The following is a 14,377-nucleotide window of genomic DNA, read 5'->3' as shown; positions in this document are numbered from 1 at the left end:
TGATAAGTTTAGACCTTACATTGTTGATTCCAAAGTTACTATTCACATTGATCAAGCTGCTATTAAATAATTCATGAACAAATATGCTAAACCTAGAATTATTAGGTGGGTGCTTTTACTTCAAGAGTTTGACTTGCATATCATCGACAGGAAGGGAGCTGAAAACCGTGTAGCAGATAACTTGTCTAGGATGGAAAATGTTCTTGATGACCCACTACCTATTGATGATAATTTTCCTGCTATTAACACTTCACATAGTACTCCTTGGTATGCAGATTATGCTACCTATATTGTCGCTAAATATATACCACCTAATTTCACCTATCAACAAAAGAAAAAATTCTTTTATAATTTGCGACATTACTTTTGGGATGACCCACATATTTATAAAGAAGTAGTGGATGGTGTTATTAGATGTTGTGTGCGTGAGCATAAACAGGGATAGACCCTACGAAAGTGCCACTCCGAAGCTTGTAGAGGACACCATGATGGTGACAGAACTGCACACAAGCTATTATAATCTGGTTTTATTGGCCTACTCTTTTTAAAGATTCTCGTAATTATGTCCTTTCCTGTGATGAATGTCAAAGAATTGGTAACAATGATAGATGTTAGGAAATGCCTATGAACTATTTACTTGCTATTGAACCATTTGATGTTTGAGGATTTGATTATCTCAGACCTTTTCCTACTTCTAATGGGTATACTCATATTTTAGTTGTTGTTGATTACGTTACTATGTGGGTAGTAGCTATTCCAACTAGTAGTGTTGATCATAACACTTCTATTAAAATGCTTAAAGATATAATACTTCCGAGGTTTGGAGTCCCTAGATATTTAATGACATATGGAGGTTCACATTTTACTCATGGTGCTTTCCGTAAATTGCTAGCTAAGTATGGTGTTAACCATATGATTGCATAACCTTATCATCCTTAGTCTAGTGGCCAAGTTGAATTGAGAAATCAAAAAATAAAATTAATTTTGCAAAAGACCGTTAATAGATCTAGAAAGAACTCGTCTAAGAATCTAGATGATTCTCTATGGGCTTATAGAACTGCTTATAAAAACCCCATGGGAATGCCCCCCTATATAATGGTCTATGGGAAAGCTTGTCATTTACCTCTTGATTTAGAACATCAAGCTTATTGGGCAATTAAAGACAATGATGATTTCAAAGTTGCTGGTGAAAAGAGGCCATTTGATATTAGTTCATTAGACGAATGGAGGACACAAGCTTATGAAAATGCCAAGTTGTTTAAAGAAAAAGTTTAAAGATGGCATGACAAGAGAATCCGAAAATGGTAATTCAATGTAGGAGACCTAGTTCTTTTGTACAATTCTCGTTTCAGATTTTTTGCAGGTAAGATCGTCTCCAAATGGGAAGGCCCTTATGTAATTGAGGAGGTTTATCGCTCCGGTGCTATAAATATTAACAACTTCGAAGCAAAAATCCGAGAGTCATAAATGGGCAAAGAATTAAATACTATATCTTAGGTATGCCCCTTAATGTCGAAACCAATATTATACAAGTCATGACTCCTGAAGAACACATAAGAGAGACCTTCCGGAACACCCCAAAGCACTTAAAAAGTGTAGGTATGTGATACGGTAAGTAAACGGACTCCAAAAATTTCAAAAACATATTTTCTGTTGGTTTCGGTATTCTAGAATAATTTCAAAAATAAAAAGGAGTCACGGGGACCCAGGAGCCAACAGGGCGCCATCACCCCCTAGGCACGCCGTGTTGCCTGGTGGGGCCCTCGTGTGCCTCCTGGAGTCCGTTTCCTTCGTGGATACGTATTCTAACCTAGAAAAAATCATTAAATATACTACCGTATGTTTTGAACACTCCATCGCAAGTTTCTCCTCTGTTCTTGTCTCGAGCTGTTTTTTCTGACAAATATAGATCATCATGGCTCCACCAACCCTCCACAAGTAACATCGCATAGTTCGACCTCCATTGGGCATGCGTCCATACAACAAGGTCTACTACGAGCTGTCCTCAGGAGAGGAGAATAGACCGGAGGTCCCCCAAGACTTCATGAGGAAGAGCGAGGAGTAGGCCAAAGGATCCAAGGGGGACTATGCCAATCATCTCTCTGGCGCTTCTAACAAGGGAGAATCACTATTACTTCTTTGTGATGATGTTTATTTACGTGAAATTGATGCCTTGAATGCCATGGAATCTGCCCGTGTGCAAATTACAACACTCACTAATTAAGTAATCTTGTTGGAAAATCAAAATCATTCTCTCCAGAGAATAATAAATGATCTGGAATACCTCTTGAAGAACAAGCCTACTACCCCAACACCACCATCACCCAAGAAGGACACCTGAGTACATGGGTATGGGCACCACCCTTAGCTTGTTCCAAGCTTGGGGGAGGTGCCCCCGTATCATATCACCATCACTTTTATCACTACCATCTATTTTAGTTAGACCCTTAGTTATATTGTGATTTAGAGAAATAAAATTTCAGATTTTCTTTGCATAGAATTTTTTGCTTTGAGATCTATCTATCCTTGTAACCGTGTGTGAAAGTTATGTAATAAAGACTAGTTGAGCTTGTGTGCTTTAGTCTCATGCATCTATAATCATAGCATTGAAATAAAAGAAATGAAAAATCTCATATGCTAGTCCCATGGGGAGTAATGACTTCACATAGAAAAGGTATAAGTCGTAAAAGTTGTTGAGAATAAACAAACATAGCATTAGTCATTGATACAATCTATGCAAGATGATGATAGAGGAGAGGATATTTACATACAAATACACTATCTTGGACATCTTTTATGATTGTGAGCCCCCATGAAATATTATATAATGATCAAGTGTTCATGTTGGACATGGAAGACAACGTAATGATCATGCTAGTTTGCATTCACTAGAAGTCATATGGTCTTGGGTCCCTTAATATGTGGTGCTTGCTTTACATCTTTTTGTTGGGGAACGTCGCATGGGAAACAAAAATTTTCCTACGCGCACGAAGACCTATCATGGTGATGTCCATCTACGAGAGGGGATGAGTGATCTACGTACCCTTGTAGACCGTACAGCAGAAGCGTTAGAGAACGCGGTTGATGTAGTGGAACGTCCTCACGTCCCTCGATCCGCCCCGCGAACAATCCCGCGATCAGTCCCACGATCTAGTACCGAACGGACGACACCTCCGCGTTCAGCACACGTACAGCACGACGATGATCTCGGCCTTCTTGATCCAGCAAGAGAGACGGAGAGGTAGAAGAGTTCTCCGGCAGCGTGACGGCGCTCCGGAGGTTGGTGATAACCTTGTCTCAGCAGGGCTCCGCCCAAGCTCCGCAGAAACGCGATTTAGAGGAAAAACCGTGGAGGTATGTGGTCGGGCTGCCGTGGAAAAGTCGTCTCAAATCAGCCCTAAAACCTCCGTATATATAGGTGGGAGGGAGGGGGCCTTGCCTTGGGGCTCAAGGAGCCCCAAGGGGGTCGGCCGAGTCCAAGGGGGAGGACTCTCCCCACCAAACCGAGTTGGACTAGGTTTGGTGGGAGGGAGTCCCCCTTCCTTCCCACCTCCTCTTTTTTTTTCTTTCTCTCTTGATTTTCTTCTCCTTGGTGCATAGGGCACTTGTGGGCTGTCCCACCAGCCCGCTAAGGGCTGGTGTGTCTCCCCCAAGGCCTATGGGCTTCCCCGGGGTGGGTTGCCCCCCCGGTGAACTCCCGGAACCCATTCGTCATTCCCGGTACATTTCCGGTAACTCCGAAAACCTTCCGGTAATCAAATGAGGTCATCCTATATATCAATCTTCGTTTCCGGACCATTCCGGAAACCCTCGTGACGTCCGTGATCTCATCCGGGACTCCGAACAACATTCAGTAACCAACCATATAACTCAAATACGCATAAAACAACGTCGAACCTTAAGTGTGCAGACCCTGCGGGTTCGAGAACTATGTAGACATGACCCGAGAGACTCCTCGGTCAATATCCAATAGCGGGACCTGGATGCCCATATTGGATCCTACATATTCTACGAAGATCTTATCGTTTGAACCTCAGTGCCAAGGATTCGTATAATCCCGTATGTCATTCCCTTTGTCCTTCGGTATGTTACTTGCCCGAGATTCGATCGTCAGTATCCGCATACCTATTTCAATCTCGTTTACCGGCAAGTCTCTTTACTCGTTCTGTAATACAAGATCCCGCAACTTACATTAAGTTACATTGCTTGCAAGGCTTGTGTGTGATGTTGTATTACCGAGTGGGCCCCGAGATACCTCTCCGTCACACGGAGTGACAAATCCCAGTCTCGATCCATACTAACTCAGCGAACACCTTCGGAGATACCTGTAGAGCATCTTTATAGTCACCCAGTTACGTTGCGACGTTTGATACACACAAAGCATTGCTCCGGTGTCCGTGAGTTATATGATCTCATGGTCATAGGAACAAATACTTGACACGCAGAAAACAGTAGCAAAAAAATGACACGATCAACATGCTACGTCTATTAGTTTGGGTCTAGTCCATCACATGATTCTCCTAATGATGTGATCCCGTTATCAAGTGACAACACTTGCCTATGGCCAGGAAACCTTGACCATCTTTGATCAACGAGCTAGTCAACTAGAGGCTTACTAGGGACAGTGTTTTGTCTATGTATCCACACAAGTATTGTGTTTCCAATCAATACAATTATAGCATGGATAATAAACGATTATCATGAACTAAGAAATATAATAAAAACTAATTTATTATTGCCTCTAGGGCATATTTCCAACAGTCTCCCACTTGCACTAGAGTCAATAATCTAGTTCACATCACCATGTGATTCCAACGAATCTAACACCCATATAGTTATGGGGTCTGATCACGTCTTGCTCGTGAGAGAGATTTTAGTCAACGGTTCTGAAACTTTCAGATCCGTGCGTTCTTTACAAATCTTTATGTCATCTTATAGATGCTGCTACTATGTGCTATTCGGAAATGCTCCAAATATCTACTCTACTATACGAATCCGTTTCACTACACATAGTTATTCGGATTAGTGTCAAAGCTTGCATTGACGTAACCCTTTACGACAAACTCTTTAACCACCTCCATAATCGAGAAAAATTCCTTAGTCCTTTAGTTACTAAGAATAAATTTCGACCGCTGCTAATGATTCAATCATGGATCACTCTCTGTACCTCTCAACATACTTTGAGTCAAGGCACACATCAGGTGCGGTACACAGCATGGCATACTTTAGATTCTACGACTAAGGCATAGAAGACGACCTTCGTCTATTCTCTTTATTCTGCCGGGGTCGGGTTTTGAGTCTTACTCAAATTCACACCTCACAACGCAACCAAGAACTCCTTCTTTGCTGATCTATTTTGAACTCCTTCAAAAATTTGTCAAGGAACGCATCTTGTTGAAACTTCCATTAAGCGCTTTCGATCTATCTCCATAGATTTTTGATGCTCAACGTTCAAATAGCTCAATCCAGGTATTCCTTTGAAAACTCCTTTCAAACAACCTTGTATGTTTTACAGAAATTCTACATTACTTCTGATCAACAATTTGTCAACACATATACTTATCAGAAATTCTATAGTGCTCCCACTCACTTCTTTGGAAATACAAGTTTCTCATAAACCTTGCACAAACCCAAAATCTTTGATCATCTCATCAAAGTGTATATTCCAACTCCGAGATGCTTGCACCAGTCCATTGAAGGATCACTGGAGCTTGCACACTTGCTAGTATCTTTAGGATCGACAAAACCTTCTGGTTGTATCACATACAATGTTTGCTCAAGGAAATCGTCGAGAAAACAATGTTTTGACATCCTACGTGCAATATTTCATAAATAATGCATCAACAACTAACATAATTCTAACAGACCTTTAGCATCGCTACGAGTGAGAAAGTCTCATCATAGTCAACTGTTTGATCTTGTCGAAAACATCTTTGCGACAAGTCGAGCTTTTCTTTATAGTGACTTATCACCATCATCGTCTATTTTCCTTTAAAGATCCATCTTTATTCAATAGTCCTATGACCATCAAGTAATTCTTCCAAAGTCTACACTTTGTTTTCATCCATGGATCCTCTCTCGGATTTCATGGCTTCTAGCCATTTGTCGGAATCTGGGCCCACCATCGCTTTCTCCATAACTCGTAGGTTCATTGTTGCTCAACAACATGACCTCCAAGACAGGGTTACCGTACTACTCTGCAGCAGTACGCGACCTTGTCGACCTACGAGGTTTGTTGTAACTTGATTCGAAGCTCAATGATCACCATCATCAGCTTCCACTTCAATTGGTGTAGGCGCCACAGGAGCAACTTCCTGCGCCCTGCTACACACTAGTTGAAGTGATGGTTCAATAACCTCATCAAGTTCTACTACCCTCCCACTCAATTCTTTCGAGAGAAACCTTTCCTCGAGAAAGGATCCGTTTCTAGAAACAAACACTTTGCTTTCAGATCTGAGATAGGAGATGTACCCAACTGTTTTGGATACCTTATGAAGAAGCATTTATCCGCTTTGGGTTCGAGCTTATCAGACTGAAACTTTTTCACATAAGTGTTGAAACCCCAAACTTTCAAGAAACGACAGTTTTAGATTTCTCTAAACCTCAGTCTATACTGTGTCATCTCAACAGAAATACGCGGTGCCCTATTTAAAGTGAGTGCGGTTGATGCATAACCCATAAACGATAGTGGTAATTCGATAAGAGACAGCATAGTATGGACCATACCAAATAGTGCATGGCTATGACGTTCAGACACATCATCACACTATGATGTTCCAGGTGGCATGAACTGCGAAACAATTTCCACATTGTGTTAACTGCGTACCAAAACTCGTAACTCAGATATTCATTTCTATGATCATATCGTAGACAGTTTATCCTCTTGTTACGACGAACTTCACTCTGAAACGGAATTGAACTTTTCAGCATTTCAGACTTGTGATTCATTAAGTAAATACTCCTGTATCTACACAAATCGTCAGTGAAGCAAGAACATAATGGTATCCACTGCGTGCCTCAGCACCTATTGGACTGCATACATCAGAATGTATCACTTCCAACAAGTTACTATCTTATTTCATCTCAATGAAAACAAGGCCTTGCTCATGTGGTATGATTTGCTTGTCACTAGTGATTCGAAATCAGGTGAGTACAAAGATCCATCAGCATGGAGCCTCTTTATGCAATTTATACTAACATGACTCAAGCGGCAGTGCCACAAGTAAGTGGTACTATCATCATCAACTCGTATCTTTTGGCACCAATATCATGAACATGTGTAACACTACGATCGAGATTCAATAAACCATTGAAGGTGATTATTCAAGAAAATAGAGTAACCATTATTCTATTTAAATGAATAATCGTTTTGCAATAAACACGATCCAATCATGTTCATGCTTAACGCAAGCACCAAATAACAATTATTTAGGTTTAACACCAATCCCGATGGTAGAGGGAGTGTGCGACGTTTGATCATATCAACCTTGGAAACACTTCCAACACGTATCGTCACCTCGCCTTTAGCTAGTCTCCGTTTATGTCGTAGCTTACATTTCGTGTTACTAATCACTTAGCAACCGAACCGGTATCCAATACCCTCATGCTACTAGGAGTACTAGTAAAGTACACATCAACATCATGTATATCAAATATACTTCTTTCGACTTTTGCCAGCCTTCTTATCTACCAAGTATCTAGAGTTGCTCCGCCTTAGTGATTGTTCCCCTCATTACAGAAGCACTTAGTCTCGGGTTTGGGTTTAATCTTGGGTGTCTTCATTAGTGCAGCAACTGTTTTGCCGTTTCACGAAGTATCCCTTCTAGCCCTTGCCTTTCTTGAAACTTAGTGGTTTTACAAACCATCAACTATTGATGCTCCTTCTTGATTTCTACTTTCGCAGTGTCAAACATCGCGAATCGCTCAAGGATCATTGTATGTATCCTTGATATGTTATAGTTCATTACGAAGCTCTCACAGCTTGGTGGCAGTGACTTTGGAGAACTATCACTATCTCATCTGGAAGATTAACTCCCACTTGATTCAAGCGATTGTCGTACTCAGACAATCTGAGCACATGCTCAACGATTGAGCCTTTCTCCTTTACTTTGTGGACAAAGAATCTTGTCGGAGGTATCGTACCTATTAACAAGGGCACAAGCATGAAATCACAATTTCATCTCTTTAGAACATCACTTATGTTCCGTGACGTTTTACAACGTTTTCGGCGCCTTGCTTCTAAGCCATTAAGTATTTTGCACTGAACTATCGTGTAGTCATCAGAAACGTGTATGTCGGATGTTCACAGCATCCACAGACAACGCTCGAGGTGCAGCACACCAAGTGGTGCATTAAGGACATAAGCCTTCTGCGCAGCAACGAGGACAATCCTCGGTTTTACAGACTTAGTCTGCAAAGTTTGCTACTATCAACTTTCAACTAAATTTTCTCTAGGAACATATAAAAACAGTAGAGCTATAGCGCAAGCTACATCGTAATTTGCAAAGACCATTAGACTATGTTCATGACAATTAGTTCAATTAATCATATTACTTAAGAGCTCCCACTCAAAAAGTACATCTCTCTAGTCATTTGAGTGGTACATGATCCAAATCCACTATCTCAAGTCCGATCATCACGTGAGTCGAGAATAGTTTCAGTGGTAAGCATCTCTATGCTAATCATTTCAACTATACGATTCATGCTCGACCTTTCGGTCTCATGTGTTCCGAGGCCATGTCTGCACATGCTAGGCTCGTCAAGCTTAACCCGAGTGTTCCGCGTGCGCAACTGTTTTGCACCCGTTGTATGTGAACGTTGAGTCTATCACACCCGATCATCACGTGGTGTCTCGAAACGACGAACTGTAGCAACGGTGTACAGTCGGGGAGAACACAATTTCGTCTTGAAATTTTAGTGAGAGATCACCTCATAATGCTACCATCGTTCTAAGCAAGATAAGGTGCATAAAAGGATTAACATCACATGCAATTCATAAGTGACATGATATGGCCATCATCACGTGCTTCTTGATCTCCATCACCAAAGCACCGACACGATCTTCTTGTCACCGGCGTCACACCATGATCTCCATCATCATGATCTCCATCAACGTGTCGCCATCGGGGTTGTCGTGCTACTCATGCTATTACTACTAAAGCTACGTCCTAGCAAAATAGTAAACGCATCTGCAAGCACAAACGTTAGTTATAAAGACAACCCTATGGCTCCTGCCGGTTGCCGTACCATCGACGTGCAAGTCGATATTATCTATTACAACATGATCATTTCATACATCCAATGTATCACATCACATCGTTGGCCATATCACATCACAAGCATACCCTGCAAAAACAAGTTAGACGTCCTCTAATTTTGTTGTTGCATGTTTTACGTGGTGACCAAGGGTATCTAGTAGGATCGCATCTTACTTACGGAAACACCACAACGGAGATATATGAATTGCTATTTAACCTCATCGAAGGACCTCCTCGGTCAAATCCGATTCAACTAAAGTTGGAGAAACTGACACTTGCCAGTCATCTTTGAGCAACGGGGTTACTCGTAGCGATGAAACCAGTCTCTCGTAAGCGTACGAGTAACGTCGGTCCAAGCCGCTTCAATCCAACAATACCGCAGAATCAAGAAAAGACTAAGGAGGGCAGCAAAACGCACATCACCGCCCACAAAAACTTTTGTGTTCTACTCGAGAAGACATCTACGCATGAACCTAGCTCATGATGCCACTGTTGGGGAACGTCGCATGGGAAACAAAAATTTTGCTACGCGCACGAAGACCTATCATGGTGATGTCCATCTACGAGAGGGGATGAGTGATCTACGTACCCTTGTAGACCGTACAGCAGAAGCGTTAGAGAACGCGGTTGATGTAGTGGAACGTCCTCACGTCCCTCGATCCGCCCCGCGAACAATCCCGCGATCAGTCCCACGATCTAGTACCGAACGGACGGCACCTCCGCGTTCAGCACACGTACATCTCGACGATGATCTCGGCCTTCTTGATCCAGCAAGAGAGACGGAGAGGTAGAAGAGTTCTCCGGCAGCGTGACGGCGCTCCGAGGGTTGGTGATGACATTGTCTCAGCAGGGCTCCGCCCGAGCTCCGCAGAAACGCGATCTAGAGGAAAAACCGTGGAGGTATGTGGTCGGGCTGCCGTGGAAAAGTCGTCTCAAATCAGTCCTAAAACCTCCGTATATATAGGTGGGAGGGAGGGGGCCTTGCCTTGGGGCTCAAGGAGCCCCAAGGGGGTCGGCCGAGTCCAAGGGGGAGGACTCTCCCCCCCCCCCAAACCGAGTTGGACTAGGTTTGGTGGGAGGGAATCCCCCTTCCTTCCCACCTCCTCTTTTTTTTTTCTCTCTTGATTTTCTTCTCCTTGGCGCATAGGGCACTTGTGGGCTGTCCCACCAGCCCACTAAGGGCTGGTGTGTCTCCCCCAAGGCCTATGGGCTTCCCCGGGGTGGGTTGCCCCCCCGGTGAACTCCCGGAACCCATTCGTCGTTCCCGGTACATTTTCGGTAACTCCGAAAACCTTCCGGTAATCAAATGAGGTCATCCTATATATCAATCTTCGTTTCCGGACCATTCCGGAAACCCTCGTGACGTCCGTGATCTCATCCGGGACTCTGAACAACATTCGGTAACCAACCATATAACTCAAATACGCATAAAACAACGTCGAACCTTAAGTGTGCAGACCTTGCGGGTTCGAGAACTATGTAGACATGACCCGAGAGACTCCTCGGTCAATATCCAATAGCGGGACCTGGATGCCCATATTGGATCCTACATATTCTATGAAGATCTTATCGTTTGAACCTTAGTGCCAAGGATTCGTATAATCCCGTATGTCATTCCCTTTGTCCTTCGGTATGTTACTTGCCCGAGATTCGATCGTCAGTATCCGCATACCTATTTCAATCTCGTTTACCGGCAAGTCTCTTTACTCGTTCCGTAATACAAGATCCCGCAACTTACATTAAGTTACATTGCTTGCAAGGCTTGTGTGTGATGTTGTATTACCGAGTGGGCCCCGAGATACCTCTCCGTCACACGGAGTGACAAATCCCAGTCTCGATCCATACTAACTCAACGAACACCTTCGGAGATACCTGTATGGCATCTTTATAGTCACCCAGTTACGTTGCGACGTTTGATACACACAAAGCATTCCTCCGGTGTCCGTGAGTTATATGATCTCATGGTCATAGGAACAAATACTTGACACGCAGAAAACAGTAGCAACAAAATGACACGATCAACATGCTACGTCTATTAGTTTGGGTCTAGTCCATCACATGATTCTCCTAATGATGTGATCCCGTTATCAAGTGACAACACTTGCCTATGGCCAGGAAACCTTGACCATCTTTGATCAACGAGCTAGTCAACTAGAGGCTTACTAGGGACAGTGTTTTGTCTATGTATCCACACAAGTATTGTGTTTCCAATCAATACAATTATAGCATGGATAACAAACGATTATCATGAACTAAGAAATATAATAATAACTAATTTATTATTGCCTCTACGGCATATTTCCAACACTTTTGCTAGTCCAAAAATTCACACTAAGTAGAGATACTACTTGTGCATCCATAACCCTGAAACCTAGTTTCTTGCCATGAGAGTCCACCATACCTACCTACAGACTGAGTAAGATCCTTCAAGTAAGTTGTCATCGGTGCATCAAGCAATACCAATTGCTCTTAAATATGTACGATATTTTATTGCATGGGAAAATAAGATTTGTACGATCTTGTGATGGCAAAGAAATAAAAGCAACAAAGTGCATAATAAAGTTTGTTATCATAAGGGGCAATATGAAGTGACGTTTCTTTGCATTAAGATTTTGCACATCCAAAAACTTAAAAGTGCATGACAACCTGTGCTTCCCTATGCGAAGGGCCTATCTTTTATCTTCATGAGTTCACTTCTGTGCAAGAGTCAATTAAGTCTATCATTTGTCCATCCTATTAACTCTCTAGTTGGCAAGCACCATGTGTTGAGGATAGATCCGGATAAGTATATGCAGTTGAATGTAGGAGATCATGAGACATTATTGTTGACATTATCCTCGAGGTAAATAAGTTGGGTGGCAAAAACTATCAAGCCCTCATCTTCCTATGTGTCCAACGAAAACACTAGCTCGAAGAATATGCAATGAGTGTCAGCAATCATAGAAGACTAACTGATAGTTGAGTATGTGAACTTGCTACAATCAAATCTCTTACATAGAATCTTCTCTGCAATGTGATTAATTATGATTCTCTCAATAACTATGAACATTGTTTGTTGATTGTCAATAGTGATTATGCCTTATACTTCAAATAGTGTGGATGGATTGTTACTTGCTTATGATAAGCTATATGATGGAAAACTTGTTCCTATGTCAATAATCATGACGTCTTCATTTCCGTATTCCATTTTTATCGAAACCTCTCTCTCAAATCATGTGGTCATTATTATCAAGTCCAGCTTTCACTTGAGGACAAGCGAGGTCTAAGCTTGGGGCAGTTGATACGTCCATTATGCGTCATGAATTCTTATTGATATTTTTGTTATTCTTGTACAATATTCCTCATCATGGTACAATTATTGTGCCTTTTCTCGAAATGTGCAAGGTACACCATGAAGAGAGAAAATCTCGGAAACTGGAATTCTCGACCTGAAAACCAAGAAAACGGGTGAAAAATCACTGGACTCGAAATGACCTGAAATTTCATGGAGAATTTTTGTGGAAGATATAAGAATTATTGGGCCAAATATATACTAGAGGGGGCCACGTGCTGGCCACGAGCCAGTAGGGCGCGTCCACCCCCTCGTTGCTCCCTGTTGCCTCGTGGGGCCCAGCAGGTCTCCCGACCACCCTCTTCTCCTATATGGTATGTTTCAACCTAGAATAATTCGTAAGCATACGTTCGGGGCGAAGCGTCACCGTCTCGAGGAGGAAACCTGGGCATAGGCCCTTTTGCTCTTCGGTAGAGAGATTCTGCCTCGAGAATTCCTCTCCGGGAGGGGGAGATCGAAGCCATCATCATCACCAATGCTTCCTCCTTTGTGGTAGGACCATTCTTCATCAACATCTTGACCAACACCATCTCATCTCCAACCCTAGTTTATCTCTTGTATTCAATCTTTGTCTAGAAACCTCAGATTGGCACCTGTGGGTTACTAGTAGTGTTGATTACATCTCGTAGTTGATGCTTGTTGGATTACTTGGTGGAAGATATATGTTTAGATCCCTAACCACTATTATTACACCTCTGCTTTTGAATATGTTGATGAGGTGTGAGTTTTTGATATTGTTCTTGAGAACATGGGATAAGTCTTGTTATAATTAATCATGTGAAGTTGGTATTCATTCGATATTTTGATGATGTGTATGTTACGGCTTGTCTTAGTGGTGTCATGTGAGCGTTGACTACATGACACTTCACCATATTATGGGCCTAAGGGAAGGCATTGTGGAGTAATAAGTAGATGATGGGTTGCTAGAGTGACAGAACCTTAAACCCCAGTTTATGCGTTGCTTCTGAAGGGCCTAAATTGGATCCACATGTTTCATGCTATGGTTAGATTTGTCTTAATTCTTCTTTCGTAGTTGAGGATCCTTGTGAGAAGGTAATCATAAGTGGGTTGCTGATACGTCCCAAATGTATCTATAATTTCTGTTTGTTCCATGCTCTTTTTGGTGACATTGCTATGTGCTTTGGTACAATTTCATATCTTTTTACACATATTTGGACTAACCTACTAACTCAGTGCACCCAGTGCCAGTTTCTGTCTGTTGATGTATTTTAATTGCAGGGACTTTACCCCAATTTTCAGAGTCCAAAAAATCTCAAGAAAAATATATAAAAATCAGCGTGATGGAAGCTTCACGAAGCACCAAGGTGGGCCACACGGGAGCCAGGCCTCGCCTAGGAGACCACCTGGCGCGGCCCCCTCCTGGCCGCGCCACCAGGCCGCTCGGGTGGCGGGTCCACCCCTGGCGCCGTCCTTTGGCCTATATTTACTTCCCGAAGCGAAAACCCAAAAGATATACCCCGCATCGCGAATTTCACCACCGTTCCGCTGCCGTAGTGCTTCCGAGATCGGGAGCGCCACGAGACCTCTTCCCGCCACCCTGTCGGAGGGAGGGTTGACCTCCGGGAGCTTCTCCACCACCATGGACGCTTCCCGGACGTGCCGTGAGTAGTCCTCCTTGGACCATCGGTCCATGACCAGTAGCTATGTGATGTCTTCTCTCCAATCTTGTGCTTCAATGCTTAGCCCTTGTGAGCTGCCCTACATGATCAAGGCATCTATGTAATTTACATGCTATTGCTATGCTGAGTTTGCTGGGATCCGATGGATT

This window comes from Hordeum vulgare, chromosome 1H (genome assembly GCF_904849725.1).
Source record: "Hordeum vulgare subsp. vulgare chromosome 1H, MorexV3_pseudomolecules_assembly, whole genome shotgun sequence".
NCBI classification, from domain to species: domain Eukaryota; kingdom Viridiplantae; phylum Streptophyta; class Magnoliopsida; order Poales; family Poaceae; genus Hordeum; species Hordeum vulgare.
The sequence above is the reverse complement of the archived record's forward strand: the minus strand, read 5'-3'. Positions refer to the sequence as shown.